The sequence below is a fragment of the Lepus europaeus genome, chromosome 2 (genome assembly GCF_033115175.1).
Source record: "Lepus europaeus isolate LE1 chromosome 2, mLepTim1.pri, whole genome shotgun sequence".
Classification (NCBI taxonomy): Eukaryota; Metazoa; Chordata; class Mammalia; order Lagomorpha; family Leporidae; genus Lepus; species Lepus europaeus.
The window spans coordinates 107,469,521-107,476,544 of NC_084828.1; positions in this window are offsets into that span (position 1 = coordinate 107,469,521).

Genomic DNA, 7,024 nt, shown 5'->3' on the forward strand with positions numbered 1-7,024 from the left:
GCAACGTCCAGGGCTGGGCCAGGCTGAAGCCAGGATTGAGGAACCTAATCTGGGTCTTCCACATGAGTACAGGAGCCCAATCACTCAGGCCATCCTTTGCTGCACACCCAGGCCATCAGCAAGGAGCTGAACTGGAAAAGGAACAGCCGGGACATGAACTGGCCCCCATATGGAATGCCTGTGTTGCAAGCAGTGGCCTCACCCACCACACCACAACACCAATCCCCATACCTTTTTAAGATAATGAAGGAATAGGGGCAGTGTTATGGCACAGCAGATTAAGGCACTGCTTGAGTTGCCTGCATCCAATATCAGAGTAGCTGGGTTGAGTCCAGTCTTCACTTCTGATACAGCTTCTCGCTAATGTGCACCATAGGAAGCGACAGATGATTACCTAAGTACCTTGTTTCCTCCCACCCACGTGAGGGACCTGGGTGGAGTTCCTGTCTCCTTGGTTTTCACCTGGGTTTTCTGCCCTTGCTGTTGCAGGCACTTTGGGAGTGAGCTAGCAGATGAATGATCACCTCTCTCTCCCTGTGTGTCTATGTGTGTGTGTGTGTGTGTAACTCTGCCATTCAGATAAATAAATAAATCTTTTAAAATAAATAAATAGGGGACCAGCACTATGGTGAAGTAACACCTTGACAGTAGGGACTCCATTTTAGAGCACCCGAGACTCCATCTTGAAAAAGCACTCCCCCACCGTGAGACTCTGATCTGAAACTATGATCTAAAACTCAGACAATAGCAGTCCACTGCATCCCACTTGGCAGAACATAGAAACTCCCTTAGCATGATCACTCAAGCTTAAAAACAGATAGGCTGCACCTGAATTAATGTTAAGATTGTAATTTGTCTATTTTCAAGATTGTAATTGATATTAGTTTCACATAGGCCTTAGGTCAGCTTACCCCTAGTAACCATGTATTCCCCCAATCCTAGAAACATGTATTCTCCCTCCCCTCCTTGTAGTTTTTGCCTTTATAAACCCTGTTGCTTTGAGCTTCAGTGTCGAGAATTCTTTGAGGCATGAGCCTGCTCTCGACCACCAGCAATAAAGGACTTCAAAATTTATCAGTATGTGGCACTTCTCTGTCACCCCTCAGGCACAACAGTGGCATAGTAAGTTAAGCTGCTTCCTTCAATGCCAGCATCCCAGGTGGGCACCAGTTCAAGTCCCAGCTGCTCCATTTCCAATCCAGCTCTCTGCTGATGTGCCTGGGAAAGCAGTGGAAGATGGCCTAAAGTCCTTGGGCCCCTGAACATACATGAGAGACCCAGATGAAGCTGCTGGCTCCTGTCTTTGGCGCGGCCCAGCTTCGGCTATTGGAGGCCATTTGGGGAATGAACCAGCATATGGAAGATCTCTCTATCTCTCACTCTATCTCTATTACGCTGCCTTTCAAATAAATAAAATAAAACTTTTAAATGCACAAATCAGATTCCATAGAACCTTGATAATAACAAAAAAGGGATAAAATATAGATAAAAAACCAAGATAAAATATAGATAAAAGCTGAATTTATGAGTTTGTGAAGGAATCAATAAATAACTTAGTCTTAATGTATGTTAGAATTATGCAAACATATATTGCAAAATATACTTAGAAAATTTTAAAATAAAAGTGAGGACCTAGTTACTCTGGGGACCATTTGCTTAATTCTCCTAGCTTTATCAAATAGTCCCCTCTTTTCTGCCCCATCCCACCTAGAGAATCCCAGCACCCACTTCGAGCACCTGCTCTCAGGTTAATTATGAATACAATTGCAATCAATTCAAGACAGGATTTTAAGAAACTCCTTTTTGTTTCTAAACTCACATCAACCCAGCATCTCCATTTTGTTCTTGTGAAACTGGAGAATTATTTTTTCAATGAGCACTGGAATTTAGCTGAATGTGGGAGTCTCAGTAAATGGCTTAGCCTCCCATTTAGTCATTGCTGCTGTCACCACCTCCAACTGTTGTCCAGGAATTCCCACCATTAAAAAAATCCTCATAACATCTCCAGAAAGCAAAGTTTGCCAGTGTTGGATTTTGACTTTAATATTAATCATTTTAAGCTTTGTTCTCCAAAAGGATTTTTATGTTCTTTGGGTAATTAAGAGGTTTTTAAAATTGAAGTAGAATCTTAGCACTGCCTGTTTGTTTACTCAGCAATTTTTTGAAAGAATTCTCGGGGCCAGCGCTGTGGCGCAGTGGTTAAAGCCCTAACCTGAAGCGCTGGCATCCATATGGGCACTGGTTCTAGTCCCAGCTGCTCCTCTTCCAATCCAGCCCTCTGATATGGCCTGGGAAAGCAGTAGAAAATGACCCAAGTCCTTGGGCCCCTGCACCCACGTGGGAGACTCGGAAGAAGCTCCTGGCTCCTGGCTTCAGATCGGCACAGCTCTGGCCGTTGCAACCATCTGGGGAGTGAACCAGCAGATGGAAGACCTCTCTCTCTCTCTCTATCTACCTCTCTCTGTAACTCTTTCAAATAAATAAAATAAATCTTTTTTAAAAAAAGAAAGAAAGAAAGAATTCTTAATGTTCAATAGCCATTCAAATGCTTTACCTCTGTACTTTGAGGCTTCTATCATCCCAAAATGCCTAAAGGTTATATTTGAAAATACTGTAGTTACAGTTATTATTTGAGGACTTTACTATTTGAACACTTCTGCCTTACACAATATCATGTATCCACTGAGTACTTTTGCTGTGGCTTGCATAGGAGGCTGGTTCTAGTTTGCCTTAAGAAGAATGATGTAGAATATAAATCTGAAACTTCTCAAAAAATTATCTTCAGAGTAAAAAAATCAACATTCATAACTCTTCAACAACCTATCTTTAGTATTCTTTAGTATGCAGTATCAATGTCCATGAGGATAAATTTTGTTCATGGTTTCAGTATGAATGCCAATAGCCTTGAATAGCATAATTTACTGCACCTGGCCTCCCATCCATTGTTTGTTAAGTTGTCTGCAGAGGAAGGATTACTAAAGCAATAGAGTATTAACAAAAACAAAATCAATTAATACTAGGGAAAGCAAACTTAATAAAGTACTTTCAGAATGCTTATTTCATCCCCACAAGAATGTCATCACATATATATTCTCCCCACTGCACATTTAAGGAAACCAAAATGCTAGGCCTGTCCTCTCCTTGTCATTCAAAATGTGGTTCATTGGCCAGCAACATCAGTGTCTGTGAGAAATGCAGAATTTTTAACTCCACCCCAGATGTACTGAATCAGGATCCCAATTTTTAATAAGGTCCCTGGGTGATTTCTTTTTTTGTTTTTTGAAATTTTATTTATTTTTTCCCAGAAACCTTTTATTTAAGGTATACAAACTTCATGCATTTCATAAATACAGATTTAAGTTTGACAACTGCTCCTTTACCTTTTTGGAGCGTGTTTTCCACCAGTTCAGAATTAACTTGACACAGGAGCAAATTATGTGTCCTTAAGTTTGATCCAAAGAAAAGTATCCTAATAACAATCATCCCAGCAAAAACTTATATGCCAAAAAAAAATTAAAAGTTCAGTGATTGAAAAATATACACTTTCCAAGGCCGGCCCTATGGCATGGAGGGTGGAGCCACCACCTGCAGTACTGACATCCGGTTTGGGTCCCGGCTGCTCCACTTCTGGTCTGGCTCTCTGCTATGGCCTGGGAAAGCAGTACAAGATGGCCTAAGTCTTTGGGCCCCTGCACCTGTGTTGGGGGCCTGAAGGAAGCTCCTGGCTCCTGTGTTCGGATCGACGCAGCTCCTGCTGTTGGAGCCATCTGGGGAGTGAAACAGTGGATGGAAGACCTCTCTCTCTCTCTCTCTCTCTCTCTCTCTTTCTCTACCTCTGCTTCTTGGTGGCTCTGCCTTTCGAATAAATAAATAAATCTTAAAAACATATATATATATATATATGTATGTATACACTTTCCACCTTTTTCTTAGAAATGAATGAAATTTCATTCAGTGACATTTCAAAGACATTAAATGCAAATAAAAAAAAAGAGACTTTGGCTAAATAGAAATGTTATGCATTTGATGATCAAACCAACCATCAGTATTATTAACTGGATAGCTAATCCATGTTCTAAATTCTTCCACAATCATAGTGTCCTTTGCTTTCATTTTTTGCTATGCCCCTTCTTTTGCTAATGTGTCTGCATGGAGAGCAGAACTGTGGATCATCTCTAGAGCTGGGAGTAACCTGTCTTTCCAAATATCTAAATAGGTTCTTCCTAACTTGTCTACAACAAAGTGACAAATACTGTGTATTCTCCTGTAAGAAATAGTTCAAGATTGCAGCTCCAAAGGACAAATCTAAAAGGAAGATGCCCATGACCACATAAAAATCACATCTGAGCACATCTGCATTACCTCCAGGCACTTGGTCATTTTTTATCCTTCGTCGATTATTCTGGGGGCATTTTTCTGTTGTCTGTTTTTCTCAGCTTCCTACTTTCAAATTTTTCAAACCTGTGGAAAGCAGCAAGAACACTGTGAGGTAACTGATATACCTATTCACATAGTTTTCCCAATTATTAATGTTTTGCAGCATTTGCTTTCTCTCTGTTGCTCAGTATCTCTGTTTCTTTCTCATCAAGTAAAATCTATGTTTGCACATAGAACAACCAAACTGTTTCTTTTAATCAAATTACCATATAATAAATACATGTGCTAAATTCCCCCATTTGCACTTCTAAATGTATTCTCTGTATCAACTTAATCCAGTGACCACAGTTACTTTGAAACTGCTGAGGGAAGAGGCTGTAGCTAGCAAGTGCCATCACCCAGTCCACCTCCTCCTCCACTCTGCTGGCTTTTCTGGGCAATGCCTTGATGCCCAGAGCAGCATTCGACGGGGTCGGGACCTTTAAAGGAAGAAGGGCAGGCTGGTGGCAAACACTGTTTGCTCCTTACTGCTGAGAGACCTGGTAGTTCATACTTTCCTCTCTCTCCAAGCAAAGCAAATCTTTGAAAATGGGAGGTACAATCTTTGAAAACAGCCAAAAGTTACTCAGAACCCAAATTGGTGAGTAGAGTGGAATGCAGTGATTGGTCAACTGACTCATGCTGCTCTGTGTCCAGAATCATGTGGCGTACAAAGACAACTGCATTGAAATATGGGTAGCACTTCAAGGTGACTCCTGAGAGAACTCACATGCACGTTGGTATCAACATGCTGTTGTGTTTATTTTTAAGAAGTCTGCCTTGCCAGGCACTCCTACATGCTTTCTGGTTGGAGAGCACATTGTCAGTATGTATCAAGAGTCTTACAGACATTTGTATCTTTTGTCCCAATAATTCCTCATCTAGGAACTATACTAAAGAAACCATCAAATGTGTGTTAAAAGTTCAAAGGTATTCACCACAGTTGTTGCTATTGTTGTTTTTGTTTGTTTAAGATTTATTATTTGAAAGTCAGAGTTAGAGAGAGGGAAAGGGGGAGAGAGAGAGAGAGAGAGAAAGAGAGAGAAGAAAGGGGGAGAGAGAGAGAGAGAGCTTCCATCTGTTGGTTTACTCCCCAAATGGCCCCAACAGCAGGAGTTGGGCCAGGCCAAAGCCAGGAACCAGGAGCTTCTTCTTGGTCTTCCAGGTAGGTGCAAGGACACAAGGACTTGGGCCATCTTCCACTGCTTTCCCAGGCCATAGCACAGAGCAAGATCAGAAGTGGAGTAGCTGGGACTTCAACCAGCTCCCATATGGGAAGCAGGTGCTGCAGGTGATAGCTTAACCAGCTGCACCACAGTGCTAGTCCCCTACAGAGTTGTTTTTAAAAGAAAAAGAATGCTGCCTGCATGTGGCATAGCAGGTAGAGCCACCACCTGCAATCCAGCATCCCGTACTGGAGCTGGTTCAAGCCTCTGCTGTTCCACTTCTAATCCAGTTCCCTGCTAATGCACCTGGGAAAGCATCAGAAGAGGTCCCAAGTGCTTGGGACCCTGCACCCATATGGGAGACCTGGAAGAAGATCTTGGCTCCTGGCTTCAGACTGGCCTAGCTCCAACCATTGCAACCATTTGAGGAAGTGAACCAGCAGATGGAAGATTCTCTCTCTCTCTCTAACTCTAACTCTAACTCTAGCTCTGTGTTTCAAATAAAATAAAGATAAATCTTAAAAAACAAAATGGGGCCAGCGTGTGGCACAGTGGGTTAGCACCCTGGCCTGAAGCACCAGCATCCCATATGGGTGCTGTTCTAGTCCCAGCTGCTCCACTTCCAATCCAGCTCTCTGCTATGGCCTGGGAAAGCAGCAGAAGATGGCCCAAGTCCTTGGGCCCCTGCACCCATGTGGGAGACCTGCAAGAAGCTCCTGGCTCCTGGCTTCTGATCGGTGCAACTCTGGCCGTTGTGGCCATCTGGGGAGTGAACCATCAGATGGGAGATCTCTCTCTCTCTCTCTCTCTCTCTACCTCTCTCTATCTCTCTCTCCCTCTGGCTCTCCTTCTCTCTGTGTAACTCTTTCAAATAAATAAAATTTAAAAAAAAAAAGAACCCAAAAGAATTTCCTAACACTGGTAATAGACTAAATGACTTATGACATGACATCTATACAATGCTTAACCTAATAGTATAAAAATTTTATAATGTTAAGACAAAAACTAGGATATAAAACTGCATATAAAAATTATAACTAGGTTATAAAATATCTGCATGTAAAGACTTGTAGAAAATACAATAAAAGTGTTAAGAATGCTTATCTTTATTTGTAGCAATTATGAGTGATTTTTATTATCTTTCCTTAATATTATTCAATATGTTCCTAGATAATAAAGACCATTTAAAGTATTCTTATTTTTTAGTATCACTCTCAGAGAAAGAACTAATTAAGAACTAATTCAGGTCAGCTTTCCTATCCCTGTTTTGTTTTTAATTTGGGAAACAGAGCAACAAAGGGAGAGCACTCCCATCTACTGGTTCACTCCCACAACATTCAAAGCCAGACTGAAGTTGGGAGCCACTCAGTACAGGTCTCTCACATGGATGGCAAGAACCCAACCATGGAAGCCACCACCGCTGCCTCCCGGAGTCTGCATTA